The sequence below is a fragment of the Ornithorhynchus anatinus genome, chromosome X5 (assembly GCF_004115215.2).
Source record: "Ornithorhynchus anatinus isolate Pmale09 chromosome X5, mOrnAna1.pri.v4, whole genome shotgun sequence".
Classification (NCBI taxonomy): domain Eukaryota; kingdom Metazoa; phylum Chordata; class Mammalia; order Monotremata; family Ornithorhynchidae; genus Ornithorhynchus; species Ornithorhynchus anatinus.
In genome coordinates, this window is record NC_041753.1 from 56,293,350 (window position 1) to 56,309,744 (window position 16,395).

General features: G+C 45.1%; 1 non-coding gene across 1 annotated transcript; it reads left to right on the top strand.

Moving 5' to 3' along the window:
- Positions 1–1,047: 1,047 nt before the first annotated feature.
- LOC114808313 lies at positions 1,048–1,185 on the top strand. The gene has a single exon (XR_003756159.1). It is a non-coding gene; the product is annotated as a small nucleolar RNA SNORA7 (small nucleolar RNA).
- Positions 1,186–16,395: the final 15,210 nt, after the last annotated feature.

Consider the following 16,395-nt stretch of genomic DNA (forward strand, 5'->3'; position numbering starts at 1 on the left):
GAGAATGTTATTAACACTAACAGTCACTCTCTTAACACAGCCACGTCTGAAGTGTTGTCATGTTATTTGCAACGTTTTTAAGCCCATAAGATGAGCAGTATTGGGGGAAATCTGAAAAACAGATTTCCAAACAATGACTACAAAACTGAAATAGTACAGCTCTGTCGTGTGAAGGAAATTATTTCTCTCTCCAGAAGCTTTCTTCTCATCATTCAACAACAGCATTCCCTTTCTGTTGTTGTTGTTGTTCAAAGTTTTATTTTAGCTGAAGGGGTGATTTGCTAATGAAGATTGATGCCTGCACAATTTGATTGCCTTAACCCTCTGTGTTAAATTAGACATGTGCATATTATGCAAGGAAAGTTTCTAGGCAGACATCTTGGAGGCAATTACATTCCTGGATGAACATTTGGTAAAGTGGTTCACGGTAGTTCTGGAAACATTCTCCCTTGCTATTTTTACTGGATGTACTAGCTATCTCTAGCTGTCATGTTTCTGGAATTTTTCTGTTTTATTAGGCTTCTAACATTGTAACCTATGGTTTTTTACTTGTATTGGAGTTTTCTGATCTTTGTTTGGGTTGTTGTAATCATTTAAAGCACAAAAATAGAATTAAACCCATTGAACTTTATTTCATTTAGAAATATAAAATGTTGAAGAAGCAGGCAGAATTGACTCTGACTTTGCTCTTAGAATGTTCAGAACCAGAGCTTCTCAATTCAGGTACAAGACAGTTGCAGCAAGGGTTGACTCACAGTTCTTACAGTTGTCAGTGCCCTTCTAATCAATCCAAGGTAGTTATTGAGCGCTTACTGTGTGCAGAGCACTGTTCTAAGCATTTGGGAGAGCACGATACAACGGAGTTGGTAGATATGTTCCCTGACTGCAACGAGCTCCTAGTGGCCCAAGCAACGGGGAGAAAAATGTCTGTTGTACTGTACTCTCCGAAATGCTTAGAACAGTGCTCAGAAATTCAAGAAGTCAAAGGGAAGGGTTTCTAGTTTGGGAATTTGACTTCTTGAATTTCTGTTATCCTAAGGGCTGGCACCCCTCTCAGGGTCGCACCTGGAGACTTTCCAGTACTCTACCAGTCTCAGCTACGGGAGGGAGAGTCAAGCAGAGGCCTATCCATTCCGTTCCTAGCTTGGGCAGTGGCTAGCGAGTGGAAGGCAATCTGCTACAAGTCAAAACTCACCCATGCTGGGCAGCAGGGGCATGGGAGCGAGTCGAGGATGGAGACTCGAGTTTACTGTGCAGAAGGCAGCAATGGTAAACCCCTTCCGGATTTTTACCAGGAAAATTATATGGATACACTACCGGAACAATTGCAGATGGAGAGTGGGGCGTTCCGGGAGCGATGTGTCCGTAGTGTCGCTATGGGTCGGAAACGACTCGACAGCATAAGACAAGACAAGGGCTGGCATCCTTTTAGATCATCTTTTACCTCAATAGCTATTTTCAGGTCTGATCCTCTCCTGTGCTGGTGGAGACGGTGGGGAGTGAAGGCAAGGAAAGAGGTGGTGAGCTTCAGGATGGGAAACAAGCAGGAAAGTCCACAGCCCTGGGAACAATTCAGGGGAAGGGAGGCAGAAAGGTGGGTGCAGCGAGAGCTGGACCACTGTGATTGGGGGGGTGGCTGAAGGGCAGGGCCCTCTGGGCCTGATAGCCTCAGCAGTGAGAGGGCTCAGGCCAGGGAGCCGCAACGAAGAAGAGGATCTTTAGTGATCTCAGGAGAAAAACCAGAAGATGTAAAGGATTTGATGTTAAAAATAGGTAAAAAAAATCCCAGCAGCATGGAAAGCAGGATGGAAGGGAGCAGAGAGAAGCCCCACATTGCTGAGTACCAACTGAGTAGAGGAAATTATATTAAGTGCTTGAGGATCCCCGCCCTCAAAGGTGTTGCAGTCGGATGGGGGAGGCAATATGGAAGCAGCATGGCCTAGAGGAAAAAGCACAGGCCTGGGAAGTCAGAGGACCTGGGTTCTAATCCCAGCTCCATCACTTGCCTTCTGTGTGACCTTGGGCAAGTCACTTAACTTCTCTCTGCCTCAGTTCCCTCATTTGCAAAATGGGAACTCAATCTCTGTTCTCCCTCCTCCTGCCTGTGAGCCCCATGTGGGACCTGATTATCTTGCATCTATCTTGCATCTTGCAATTATGTCATTAGACATAATTGACAAATATACAAAATTAAGAATGGGAGAATAGATATCAATAAGAAACACGAGTGAATGAATAAACAGATAAATGCATGGAAGGAACATGGCCTGGGAGTGAGAGGACCCGGGTCCTAATCTCAGTTTATCTGCTTTATGATCTTGGGCAAGTCACTTAACTTCCCTGGGCTTCAGTTTCCTCATCTGAAAAAGGGGGATTCAGGGCCTATTCTTCCTCCTACTAAGACTTTGAGCCTCGTGTGGGATTTGGCCAGTGACCAATCTGATGAATTTGTATCTATCCCAGTGCTCATTATAGTGCTTGGCACACAGAAAGTGCTTAATAAATACCACGATTACTATCTACCTCCATGCTTCACAAAGTACTTAGCAAATCATAAGCGTTAAATGCCACTGTTAATATTATTATCCTTATTGTTATTATTAATGTGGAAGTGACTGAAGGGATGATATTGACATTTAGTTAATTAGGGAGCCGAAAACCAAGAGAGAGAGGGATTTATCACTAAAAATAAGTCCCAGATCCCTCTAGAGTGGAGAGCATAACTTGGAGGAAGGTGGTACTGACCAGGCATCCTACAATTAGGTTGGAGGGGGGTGGGGTGTCCTATTACTCTTCTCACCACCTGAATCACATAAGGGATTCATTAGGGTCCCACTTTTGGTTGGGAGGGGCTAGGAAGGAAGCCTTCAGCTGTGGTGGCCAAGATGGCGCAAGCAGTAGAGGCCATTGCTCCTCTTCCATCTTCTTCTTCCCCCTTCTTTCCCCCTCTCTCCCTCCCCACTGTCATGGCTAAATTGACTCCTCTTGGGACTGTGTTTACTGGGAGTGTTCTATGTAACCAGAACCCCTCCTTCAGAAATTTACTCACCCCACCTTCAGCCCCACAGCACTTGCGTACCTATCTGTAATTTATTTATTTTAATGTCTGTCTCCCCGTCTAGAATGTAAGCTCGTTTTGAGCAGGGAATGTATCTACCAACTCTATTGTATTGTACTCTCCCAGGAGTTAGCACAGGGCTCTGCACACCGTACATGCTCAATACAATTGATTGATGGATTGACTTGTCCGAGGGCAGGTCATTTCAGTTGGTGTGTCTTCCTGGGTTGCTGCTCCTTCTGCCCCAGTGGTGGTTCAGGGGCAGCTCTGTCCAGTACAGACCAGTTCAGCCAGACCTTCCACCAGCATCTCCATCCCCCAAAACTGGGTAGAAGCCACAGAAACCTGTCAGCCACCCTGGCTTACAGGTCCACCCAGAGCAGAGCTGTTGGCAGGATCACTGCTACTATTCGGCAGAAACAATAATGAAATTAGAGTTGCTCTTCTCCTTTCTACCCTCTCTTTTTTCCCCTCGCCCTCCTCTTCCCTCCCCCTCTCCTTTCTCACTTGATTTCTCTCCCTTTTCCCATTTCTGCTTTCCCTTCCCCTGCTCCCTTACCTTTATGTTTTGCTTTCATTCTTTCTCCCTCCCACTTTCTCCTCATTCCTACCCATATTTTTATAGTGGGGTGTGGGAGGGAGAGAGGACCTGCTCACTCTTTGGGGTTCCATCCCCAATTTGCTTTAGGTGAAGATGACGAGGGATGAGAAGGACAGGGAGGAGAAATTTGAGGCAGACGAATTGTACATTCCAAGTGCTTAGTACAGTGCTCTGCACATAGTAAGCGCTCCATAAATACTATTGAATGAAATGGGGAGAAATAGAACTGCAGTTACAGGAGGGGGATAAGGAAAGGCAGATGATAAGGAAAAGGAGGACCCAGTGAGCAGGAAACTCAGAGCCTGAGATTAGTAAGAGGACACAGAGAGGGAGAGAAAAATATCCTGAACAAAACAGAGCATGACAAAAGTGTTTGGAAAGGACAGCAAATAAACATGGATAGTGGGAATCTGAAAGACAGAAGTGCTGAAATATCACAAATGTTTCCTGGATGTCAGCTAGTATCTAACATAGTGTTCTGAAACCAAGCTGAGTTTGGGGGCCATTTTTAGCACTAATGAACAAAGTCATGCCTTCAAAGCATAATATAAGTAATCACACACAAATATTCTGGGAACTGCGTGCTGGGGGGCCAATGCATTTCATTTTCTTCCCCTCCCTTCTTCTCTGGCTCAAGTGACAGAAAACGGTGTGGAGACCAGCAAAAGATATTCACTGCAAGAGAAAAAGCAAGGAATTTAGGTTTGGTTTTTGCCCTCCTGTTGTATATCTTCTTCTGGCCTTTGGTTAGTCAGAGGCAGGGATACACTGTCTTTCTTTTCACCTCTCTGTGACTGGATCCATGAGCTTGAGTGTCTCTGAGAGAGAATCTCTCGCACACTGCATCCATGAAAACACAGTCAGGCATCTTTTCTGGCCCCTCACTATTTGGGTGAGCTTTGCTTAGACAACAGTGACTAAGAGGGGAAAGATAGGCCCTTCAGCCACCAGCAAATGAGCTTGTGTGCTTTTGGCAGTAGCGGTGGTGGCTTGTGCGGAGTCATCCGCACTCTCTCACCCGATCCCCCAGCTCTCAGCCACACGCCTTGCATGACATCTGGGAGGGGGAAGGGTGGGTGCAGTCTGTGGTCACGGAGCAGAACGTCTCCGAGCCCCCAACAGCAGCAGACACCATGTGTCCTGCCTGACCCGTTCGATAAATCGGATCGAACACAATGCTCATACTGGCCGAGTAAGGGTTGGAAGATTCTTTTCCCACTTATTGCAAAAATCACGGGAAAAGCAAAAACGACAAAGCCCACAAAGACCAACAAGAGCAACAGCAAAAATAGAGAGTTGTCCTTTGCAGGCTCCTGACTGCAAACCTCCCTCAGCAGCCCGCGCTCTGAGGAGGAAAGACCCTCTTAGAGAAGCAGCGTGGCTCAGTGGAAAGAGCACGGGCTTTGGAGTCAGAGGTCATGAGTTCGAATCCCAGCTCTGCCACTTGTCAGCTGTGTGACTGTGGGCAAGTCACTTAACTTCTCTGTGCCTCAGTTACCTCATCTGCAAAATGGGGATTAAGACTGTGAGCCCCATGTGGGACAACCTGATTCCCCTGTGTCTACCCCAGCACTTAGAACAGTGCTCTGCACATAGTAAGCACTTAACAAATACCAACATTATTATTAACGAGGGGCATCCATGTCCCATCTCCACGAGCCATCCTTCATCAGGCCATCCAACGCCACCCAAGGTTGGACTATGGACTGGCCGGGTGTGGAGTCAGTAGGCAACAAACACCACCTATTTTGGGGGTGATGAATTCTCATCAGCTTACGGTGCTCTGGGTCAGAGTGGGTACAACATGGAAGTGACATTTGGAAATGTGGTGAGCCCACAGCTAGCTGCCTTTTTAGTGACTATCTGTGATCCCGTGAACAACAACAAGGAAGAGACTGGCGAAGGCACTGATGGGCTCTACCTGAGGCAGGTGATTGAGAGCCTTTGGGGGCAGAGCATGGAGGGAGGCGGGGCTTTCTCTCCCTGTTCTACTTGGTAATGGGCCTGGGCCACTCAATGACTGCTACATCAAGCCACAGCTGTGACACCTAAGGCAGGAGAGTGGCATGCAGACAGAGACAAGCTGAAGCACCGGAGCAGCAGGAGAGCAGCACTGGAAAGCAGCAGAAGGTAGCAGCCCTTGGAAACAGAAAGAAGAAGCACTGGCAGAATGGGCTCCTTTGACCACAGACTGGTGTTGGACCCTTGGTAGAGTGAAGTGAGTGTGTGTATGTGTCACTCCCTAGCACGTTGGTAAAACTAAGTAAAAAAAACTTTCCACGGTAACCTTGGTGATCAGAGGTGTAGTTTGAACTCTACTATGTGTCACCAAGGCTCCCCCGATCCCGGAAGGTCCTGGTTGGTACGAACCGGGGGCTCGCGAAGGGAGATAGTAAAAGAGCAAGTTGGAAAGTGGTGAAATCCCACACTCAACACATCTCTGGGATGCCTTCCCTAATTAAGCCCTCTTTCCACAACTCTCTCCCTTCTGCACTTGGCATTCACCCCACCCTCAGCCCCACAACACTTAAATACATATTTGTAATTTATTTATATTGATGTCTCCTCCTCTAGAATGTAAGCTCGTTGTGGGCGACTGTTGTATTCTCCCAAGCGTTTAGTACAGTGCTCTGCACACATTAAGTGTTCAATAAAGACCATGGGTTGATTGATTAATCTACACCACACCAGTCAGGAAGTCAGGAGAAAGGGGGGCCCTGATTCCATAGAAGCTGCCTTTTTGGAGGGTTGGGCCAGTGGAAAGAAATATAAAAAGAAAGATGTTATCAATCACACTTTGCTCAGGTGAAACACCCCAGTACCAAGGGGCTGCCTAAAGTGCATGGATAATAGGACCCTCTCCCTCACACATTTTATGGGTTTGGGGAGATCAAGAATTAGCATGATGGTGCTTTGCGAACACCCTGACTAAGAGCCTGGCTGAAGCCCACTGCATCTTAGAAACCCTGCACGCTGGTTTGCTTTATTGGTACTCTCCCTGGGTACTGTAAATCAGCAAAGAGCCCACCAAAATACCAAATTAACTAGGGTGTTTAAGGGACGATGTTCATAAAGTAACCAGTGACTCCAATAAGTCAAATGGCAAAGAGCCATTGTGCTGTGATGTGATAAGGTAAAGACTATTGATTAAATCTTAGCGTGTCTTTTTTTTTCAAGAAGTGTTTTCTTTGTTATTTTGAGAAAGGTTTTTGTTTTTGTGTTTTCGGCTGTTCCATCGATATCCTTCAGGATCAAATGGGTTCTAGGGCAAGCTCAAAATTCAATAATTGCTGGTGAGGAGAGCTTAAGAGTGGAGCATTTTTCAAGGCGGTGGCTTGTTTGGCAATGAAGTGATATTGCTGTGCCGAAGAGTTTCAGGGCTTCTTGTGAAAAACATCAGATTTTTCTGGTCGGTGATATACGGCAGCTCTATTAATGTTCCAAAATGAGAGCGAAAGGCCCAGGGCTATCACCCGAGACCTACTGTTTTACCACGGAGGGTTTATTGGCATGACGTGTACAGGAGGGGCTCGGAAAGATGCAGGGTGGCCATAATTCAGGCAATTGGCATTTTGTTAGGAGGGTTGAATACAGATGCCAAAATGTGAAAAAAGATTTGTTTTCCTTGTGTGGAAAGTTGTAGTGCTTTCACTGCAGGTGTTTTCAGCCATATGGGTAGATTTGGAGTTTAGGCCTGCCAAGAATGTTAAGAACCTGAAACTAATTAAAACACTTACCTGAATTCTGTAGCAAAGGAGCACAGAACTCTGGACCTAGCCTAGGAATAAGAACGGCAATTTCAGTTTATGAAGGTGTAATTACATCTATTAACCTCTTGCTCACCACATCCTGCTCACACCCCACGGCCACCACACCTTTTTGAAAACCTGCCCAGTACAGCACCAGGCATTACTTAATCTCTTGCTTACAGCCATCTGAAGTTCCAAGTCGAAGAACAAACAGTGCATTGTTCTTCAGTATAGACACAGCAGTTTCAAGGTACTTAAGAGGTTATATCTTTTATTTGATCATAAAAGGGGCGGTATTACTTATGTTGAAAAAAATATATGGGTTTCCCTAAGACTTCTGTGGGTCAGGCAATCCTCAGAATGCTAAATTTTCCCCAAATTCTGAACCGGGACTGGCAAAGAGCTCTCTCTCTCTCTCTCTCTCTCTCTCTCTCTCTCCTCTCTCGCTCTCTCTCCCCCCCCCCGACACCCCCCCCCCCCCCCGCACACCCTTATGCAGGGAGAGAGAATATGAATATCCAAAATCAATCATTGAAATTTATGGAGTACTTATGGAGTGACCAGTGGCCCAGCAGGATTGATGGATGGAGCAACATGGCCCTGTGGAAAAAGCAGGGTCCTGGGAGTCAGGGGAACCTGGGTTCTAATTCCAACTCTACTGCTTGCCTACTGCATCACCTTGGGCTAGTCACTTAACTTCTCTCAGTTTCCTCATCTGTAAAATGGGGTTCGAATATCTGTTCTCCATTTTAGACTGTGAGCCCTGTGTACAATGGGAACTGTATCTGACTTTTTTATATCTAAACCCAGATTTTAGGACAATGCTTACCACATGGTAAGTGTTTAACAAAAACCACAACTATTAGTATTAGATGATGGAATATTATTGTGACACATGTGGCTTAAACATTTCAACGTTGACTTGAAACCTGAAGGTGAGTTAAGAAGATGCATTGCTCAACTTTCATCGTAGGCTGCATACCCAAAAAATCAATTTAACCTTTTCTTAAGTTGGGCCACAGAGTTAAAGAGAGGTGCCTATCATTGAATGACTTGCATTTTCTTCCCAGATGCCAGCAAGAGCACGATGAAGCAAATTCACTCAGTCCAGGCAGCAGTGAAAGATGACTTTTATGTTTCTAAATCCTGTTACATGCTTTGTCTTCACTACCGGGGCTGTACCTCTTATGGTATTCTGCTGCTGCTGTATTTCGAGATGCTGCTTGGTTATATATCTTGCAAACTGATAGCCAAGATGAGGAGAGCAGACACTACGGCTTACCCCTTGTTGTTTCAATCTGAGTGCCTGCTTTACTTGTCAACGTTTCAGAAGTTTCTAATCCCAGCTTTGCCATTTGTCCACTGCGTTACCTTGGGCAAGTCACTTCAATCAATCGATTGTATTAGTTAAGTGCTTACTGTGTGCGGAGCACTCTACTAAGCTCTTGGGAGAGTGCAATATAACACAGCTGGTAGACACAACGAGCTCACAGTCTAGAGGGGAAGGCAGACATTAATACAAATAAATAAATTACGGATATGTACATAAGTGCTGTGAAGCAGGGGAAGGGTCGATAAAGGGAGCAAATCAGGGCAATGCAGAAGAGAGTGGGAAAAGAGGAAATGAGGGCTCAGTCAGGGAAGGCCTCTTGGAAGAGATGTGTCTTCAATAAGGCTTTGAAGGTGGAGAGAGTAATTATCTGTCAGATATGAAAAGGGAGGGCGTTCCAGGCCAGAAGCAGAACGTGGGCAAGAGGCCAGCGGATAGACGAGATCAAGGTACAGTGACTTAAGTCACTTAACTTCTCTGTGCCTCAGTTACTTCATCTCTAAAATGAGGATTAAGACTGTGAGCCCCATGTGGGACAGGGACTGTCCAACCTGATTGATTATTTTGTATCTACCCCAGCGCTTAGTACAGTGCCTGGCACATAATAAGCACTTAACAAATACCATTAAAAAAACAACAAAAAAGTGATTTTGATTCAACCTGGGTTTTAAGATGGACATTCATCTGGTTTTATATTGAACAATGGGTTTCCATTATGTAAAAAGCACAAAATGCCATAATGTCCGATATTCTTATCTGAGTGCCTAGGCTCCTTCCCCCTTGCCTTGGAAGCAGTACCTGGGAGGGGAATGCAGAGGTCCTCGAGAGAGAGGGGAAAAGGGGAAGAGGTCAGAGTCTCCTCCCCGGATCCCCTCCCCCGGATCTAGATTGTGCCGACATCCGCCAAAGTTCTGGTATATTGACATCATTTTGCCCAACCCGTAGAACGTTTGTAAACGAATATGAGCCCGGTTGGCCGAAAGGAGTCCGGTATCCACGGCTGCCATTGGTGGCCACCCTAATCTTGTCGTATAGTTTCCCGAGACTGGGCGGAAATCATGATAGCACCATCCCTCTCACAAACAGCTGTGACAGATGGACCGGCTCATTCCGAAATACAAAGGGCCGACTGGATCTCAGTCACTGGATTAGTGGGACCGGGGGCCTACTAGAGAAGCAGCATAATGTAGTGGACAGAGCAAGGGCCGGGGAGTCAGAAGGCCGTGAGTTTTAATCCTGGCTCCGCCACTTGTCTGCTATGTGACCTTGAGCAAGTCACTTGACTTCTCTGTGTCTGTTACCTCATCTGTAAAATGGGGATTGAGACTGTGAGCCCCACGTGTGATAGGGACTGTGTCCAACCCGATTTATTTGTATCCACCCCAGCGCTTAGTACCAGTGCCTGGCACAAAATAAACACCATTATTATTAATAAGAAAGATTTTGTTTATTGCCACTTGCAACCTGCTTCTTTAAAGCTTCTAGAATTGCCAGTTGGGTGACTGCAAAACACACCCGCACACAGAGAGGGAGGAGCTTCTCACTAGGCTCTTCGGCAAAGCGAGACCCGAAGTTAAAAAGCCCCCAGGAAGAGGCGGGTGAATTATGGATACAAAGAATCAACAAGTTTCAGTTGGCCAGTTCAGGTTTTATGATAATACCAGCTTTCTGTAAGGCAAAGCAGCAGTGTCACTGGCCTTTCCTTGGAAACAGAGGACCCTCTACAATGTAGGCAGCATGAGATTTCCGTAGGACTGTGCACGAAACAAACAAACATGCAGAGTCTGATATTACACAGTAAGAATCACGTGGCAGCCGAGGCATCTTGTGTGATGACAGCATTGTTCTGCAAGCTGTTGTGTACAGTGCTAGCACAAAGAAATGAGGAAATCAGCTCTTTTGAAAATTACTTTAAAGCACATTAATGTGTTTGACTGGCAGCTCCAGAAGAATCTTCTGAATAGATGCAAACACGGATGATTGTTTGTGAAATCCTCTAATGAACACAATTCACCCACAGAAAATATCATTCCCATTATGTTCAGGGCTTCACAGCCCTGGAATAGCAACAAGGGGTTCAGAATCAAAGCCCAGGTCTTCAATTTAATTTGTGCTTTGTGTTAACTAGGGTGCATGAAGGAAAGAAAATAGACGGTATTCATAGGTACCAGTTTCCAGACTCTGCTTCCCCCCACAGCTTTTTGGGCCGGGGTCCCATCGTCACCCTGTAGACAGTAACCTCCTTGCAGGCAGGGATCGTGTTTACCAACTCTATTGTACTGCACTCTCCCAAGCACTTAGTACAGTGCTCTGGAGGGAGCAAGTGCTCGATAAATACCACTGATGGATCGATTGATTGGGAGCAGCAGCAGGTCTAGTGGAAAGAGCATGGGCCTTGCGATCAGAGGACCTGGGTCTTAATGCTGGCTCTGCCAATTGCTCGCTGTGTGACCTTGGGCAAGTCACTTCACTTCTCTGTGCCTCAGTTTCCTCAACTGTAAGATGAGGATTCAATCCTATCCCTCCTACTTAGATGGTGAGTCCCATATGGGGACAGGGACTGTGTCCAACCTGATTAACTTGTGTCTATCCCAGCGCATAAGAACAGTGCTTGATACATAATGGGCGCTTAATAAATAACCGTAATAATAATAACAATCCAGGTCTTTGACAACATTTGAGGGCTTTCCAGTAGAGCTGGAAAGAACTAAAGAGTTTCTGAGAGGGATTATAAAAGTTCAAAATCTAATCTTTGTACAAAGTTGACTCTCCAAACCTTCTGCCCACCTCCTCCAATTAGATTTCCCCAAATTTCCAACACTGTATCGACCCTTCAGCCAATTCTAGAGCGTATGAACTGATTTTCACACTCCTTAAGTTTTATTGTGTATTCGATTATTTAACTGTAAGTATTTTTATATCAGTCTCCCTGCATTAGATTGCAAGCTCTGCGAGTGCAGGGAATGTGTTACTTTGTTCTGTACTTCCTAAGCTCCCAGTACACAGCACACCAAGGGAGTATTCATTACATTTTGCTACCACTTACTGCTTCTGCTCCTCCTACTCTCATGTTTCCTCCTCTGCTCACCCCTAAGGCCCCCATTCTCCAAATAAAAGGTTGGCACCACTTTCTGAATGTAGATAAAGAAAAGACAAATCCTCTGAAGTTGAAAATTCAGTTAAAGAATGGTATTTAAATAGGTTTGAAATAGACTTGGGGAGATTTTTAGGTGTCTGTTGAAATGGAAACTCCATCTCCTGTTTTTATTTATTTTTATTGATTCATGTTTGCTGTTCAGCTACCGTATTCATATTACTTATGATTTATTGACCTGCCAAGGGAGGAGATAGAAGCATGGATGACGTTACAAGTCCATTGTTGACAGATCTCTTAGAACCAGTTCTGACCACCAAATTTCTGCCATGATTTCATTGGAAATCCAATAGTGGATTGGCAAATTTAACCAGACATGGGCCCTTTTGTACTAGAAATAACAGAGCAAAGACAGGGGCTCCTTTGGCTTCCATAGATTTAAGGGTAAAGGAAGCCTCGTTAATCATTTAAGCCTGAGATATACGGAGGTTTAGGGGCTAGTTTGGTTCAAAATCCTGGGGCCCTGCCTGAAGTGAGCCTCAGGAGTGTCAGTAAATCACATTTATTGAGCTCTTACTGTGTGCAGAGCACTCTTCTAAGCGCTTGGGAGAATACAATATAACAGACACATTCCCTAACCACACACAGTAGAGTCAAAACCCTATCTGCTGGGGCTTAGCAGCACTTCTGGGAGGGGCCAGGTCTAAAATGAGTAGATTTTCTCTAGTCCCAAAGTGAGATGGGCAGGAAGTAGAACTTCATTCAGTAGTATTTATTGAGCGCTTACTATGTGCAGAGAACTGTATTAAGTGCTTGGAATGTACAATTTGGCAACAGATAGAGACAATCCCTGCCCAATAATGGGCTCACCAAAGATTGAGGCGTGTGAGAGGAGAGGAAGTGAAAAAAGGCAGGTATTTTGCTGCAGGTTTAAACGACTGAATTAGGGATTTAGGCTAAATCGAAGGAAGAATTTCCTGGCACCAAAGGTTGTTAAATGGGAATGAGTTACTGAGGAACAAACTCCTCTCTGGAAGTCTTTAAAAATTGCATAGCTTCTCCTCCAGGTGGAATGATTTCACTTAGTTCTGCCTAGAGGCAGGGGAATGGATTAGATGGCATCCTAACAATATTTTCAGCCTTATCATTGCTGTATATTAATGATAATAGTAATAATAATTGTGGTATTTGTTAAGCTCTTACTAAGTACCAGGCACTCTACTAAGCGCTGGAGTGCATACATGCAAATCAGGTTGGACACAGCCCCTGTTCCGCTTGGGGCTCACAGTCTTAATCCCCATTTTATAGATAAGGGAATTTAAGCACTGAGAAGTAAAGTGACTTGCCCAAGGTCACACAGCAGCTACGTGGTGGAGCTGGGATTAGAACCCAGGTCCTCCCGACTCCCAGGCCCATGCTCTATCTACTCGGCCACGCTGCTTCTATTTTCTCTACCCTCTCCATTTCCTTGCAACTTTCCTTTGATAATTAAGAAAAGTCAGTATCCCAGTAAAAAGGTTTTATGGGTTTGGGAAAGTTTGTGAATCAGTGAACCAGAAGGCTCTTGAAATCTTCAGGGAATGATGCCAGAAACCTCCCCCTGCCCTGCCTGAGGCCCTCCCCAAATAACTCCTTCAAACTGAGAAATCTTTGTTTTTCTCTAAGTAATCTTCTCCACAAGATGTTAGATATTCCAAGGACCCTGCAGATGTGTGTCAGGAGACAGTGCAAATGAATCTTCTTGGACATTTTTTTTTTCTACTTACCTTTAATCTTTTTAAATACAACTGCTCTCCAGTTTGTATTCACAGGCTCAATCCTATGTCTGCCCCAGGACTGGAAGGGCATATTGAAAAATCTCTGTTCCTTTAAGCTTTGTCAATTCAACCACAAAAGAGTCTGAATCCTAAGTGATCTTTATATCTACCTTTTGTAGAAAAGTGAATTACCTTGGAAGGGAGGCTTGGAACGAATTAGCTTGCAGGTAGTTTTACTAAAATGGTGTTTGCTAGAACCCCATTAATAATAATGATGGTATTTGTTAAGCGCTCACTATGTGCCAAGCACTGTTCTAAGCACTGGGGGCGGGGATACAAGGTAATCAGGTTGTCCCACATGGGACTCATAGTCTTAATCCCCATTTTTCCAGATGAGGTAACTGAGGCACAGAGAAGTTAAGTGACCCGCCCAAAGTCACACAGCTGACAAATGACGGAGCCAGGATTAGAACCCATGACCTCTGACTCCCAAGCCCGTGCTCTCTCCACTGAGCCACGCTGCACATTTTTCAACTCGAACACTTCGCAGTCAAAAGTCCAAAGTGACTGCCTGATGTGATTTCATTTGTCTTTGCAGAGCCACCCTGGTCTAATGGAAAGACCACAGGATCAGTTCTCAGGAGACCTGGTTTCGAGTTCCAGCCCCACCACTGAACTACTGTGCGACTTTGGGTAAGTACATCTCGCTTTCCTGTCCGTAGAATGGTGGTAAGATAATATGATGATGATAATAACTGGGGTATTTATGAAACACGTACTGTGTCAAACACTGTGCTAGGCCCTGGGGTAGATACAGGATAATCAGGTCGGAAAAGTCTTTGTCCCACCAGGGGCTCACGGTGTAAGGAGGATGGAGGATAGGCATCTTATCTCCATTTCAGTCATTCATTCAATCGTATTTATTGAGCCTTTACTGTGTGCAAAGCACTGTACTGCGTGCTTGAGAGAGTACAATAAAGCAACAAATAGACATATTCTCTGCTCACAGTGAGCTCACAGTCTAGAGGGGATTGAGGAAAATGAGGCACAGAGAAGTCAAGTGATTTAGCTAAAGACACCTAGCAGGCTAATGGTGGAGTCAGGGTTTGGACCAAGGTCTCCTGACTCCTAGGTTCATGTTCTTTCCATTAGGCCACGCTGCTTCTCGCACAAGATAGGCTGTGAACCCCATGTGGGACAGGGACTGTATTCACTCTCATAACTTTATATCTGCTCCAGGGCTTAGCTCATAGTAAGTGCTTGATAAAGATTATTAATGTTATTACTATTATCAATAATAATAATTAATGTTATTATTAGACTGTAGACTGAAACCTCCTTGTGGGTAGGGGTTGCATCTACCAATTCTCTTTTACTGTAATTACTCAATAGTATTTACTGAGCGCTGTACTCAGTGCTTGGGAAAGTACAGTATAACATTATATCAAACACATTTCCTGTCCACAACCAAGCATGTAGTGGTTAGAGCATGGGCCTGGGAGTTAGAAAATCATGGGTTCTAATTCCAGCTCCGCCACTTGTCTGCTGTGTGACCTTGGGCGAGTCTCTTCACTTCCCTGTGCCTCAGTTACATCATCTGTAAAATGGGGATTGAGAATGTGAGCCCCATGTGGGACAGGGACTGTGTCCAACCCAATTTGCTTATATTCACCCCAGAGCTTAGTACATTTCCTGGCACACAGTAAGCACTTAACAAATACCATCATTATTATTACAGTGCTCTCCACACGGTAAATGCTCAATAAATACCAATGATTTATCATTATTATTATTTCATCGCCTACTCCCTAAGCCCTCGTTTCCTCTTTTCTCACTCCCTTCTGCATCACCTTAATTTGCTCCCTTTATTCACCCCTCCCTCGGCCCCTCAGCACTTACGTACCTATCCGTAATTTATTTATGTTAAGATCTGTCTCCCCCTTTAGACTGTAAACTTGTTGTAGGCAGGGAATGCGTCTACCCACTTTGTTGTAATGTACTCTCCCAAGCACTTAGTACAGTGCTCTGCACACAGGAAGTGCTCAATAAATGACCGAATGATTGATCGACCTTCTCTTGCTCCCAGGGAACAGAATAAGATGTTGACAGTGCTGGGATGAGACTGGACATTCCGACTCTCTATCTGCCTGCTACAATCTCAGAAACATGGTCAGCCTTTGGACCAAAAGGGGCCATTTGAGAATCCCTTTCCACTTCCTTTGCATAACAATGTACAAGTTATGCACCTTTCTATGCACTTCAGGACCAAATAGTGCTTGGTTCTTTTTTTAAATTTGGCACCCAACCTCTTTTCTTCCTTTTCCCATTCTCCCACTCTAACTCCTTCTACTTGCCTCCTCGTGCTAATGACCTTGAGAACCATTTTCGAGAGAGAGAAAGAGAAAGAGAGAAAAAGCTAGTGATGACTCTGAGTGTTTCAGTGTTTTGGAGAACTCCTGGTCTGTCTACCTCTTGCAAATAAGCCTGAGATCTAGCACAGACCCTGGTCTGTGATGCTCTGCCGCCCAGAGGTTCCTTGCTCAAGTCTCTTAGGACCTTAGAATGACCTGACGACTTGCTAAACCTACCGATGACTGAAAAGGCAACTGGAAGCAAGTCCAGGAGCAAATGTATCCAAAGTCACCTTTCAGCCTGGACTAACCCCCTCTTGCGTTCTGCTCAGCTGCCTTGTGGACCCCCAAGGCCACGACTCCTTTTAGTTACTCAGCTGGTTAACGGAGGCCAAAGTTATTCATTCTATTCAGTGATGCCCCAGTGGGGGATTGAGAGGAGGGAAAAGTGTTCA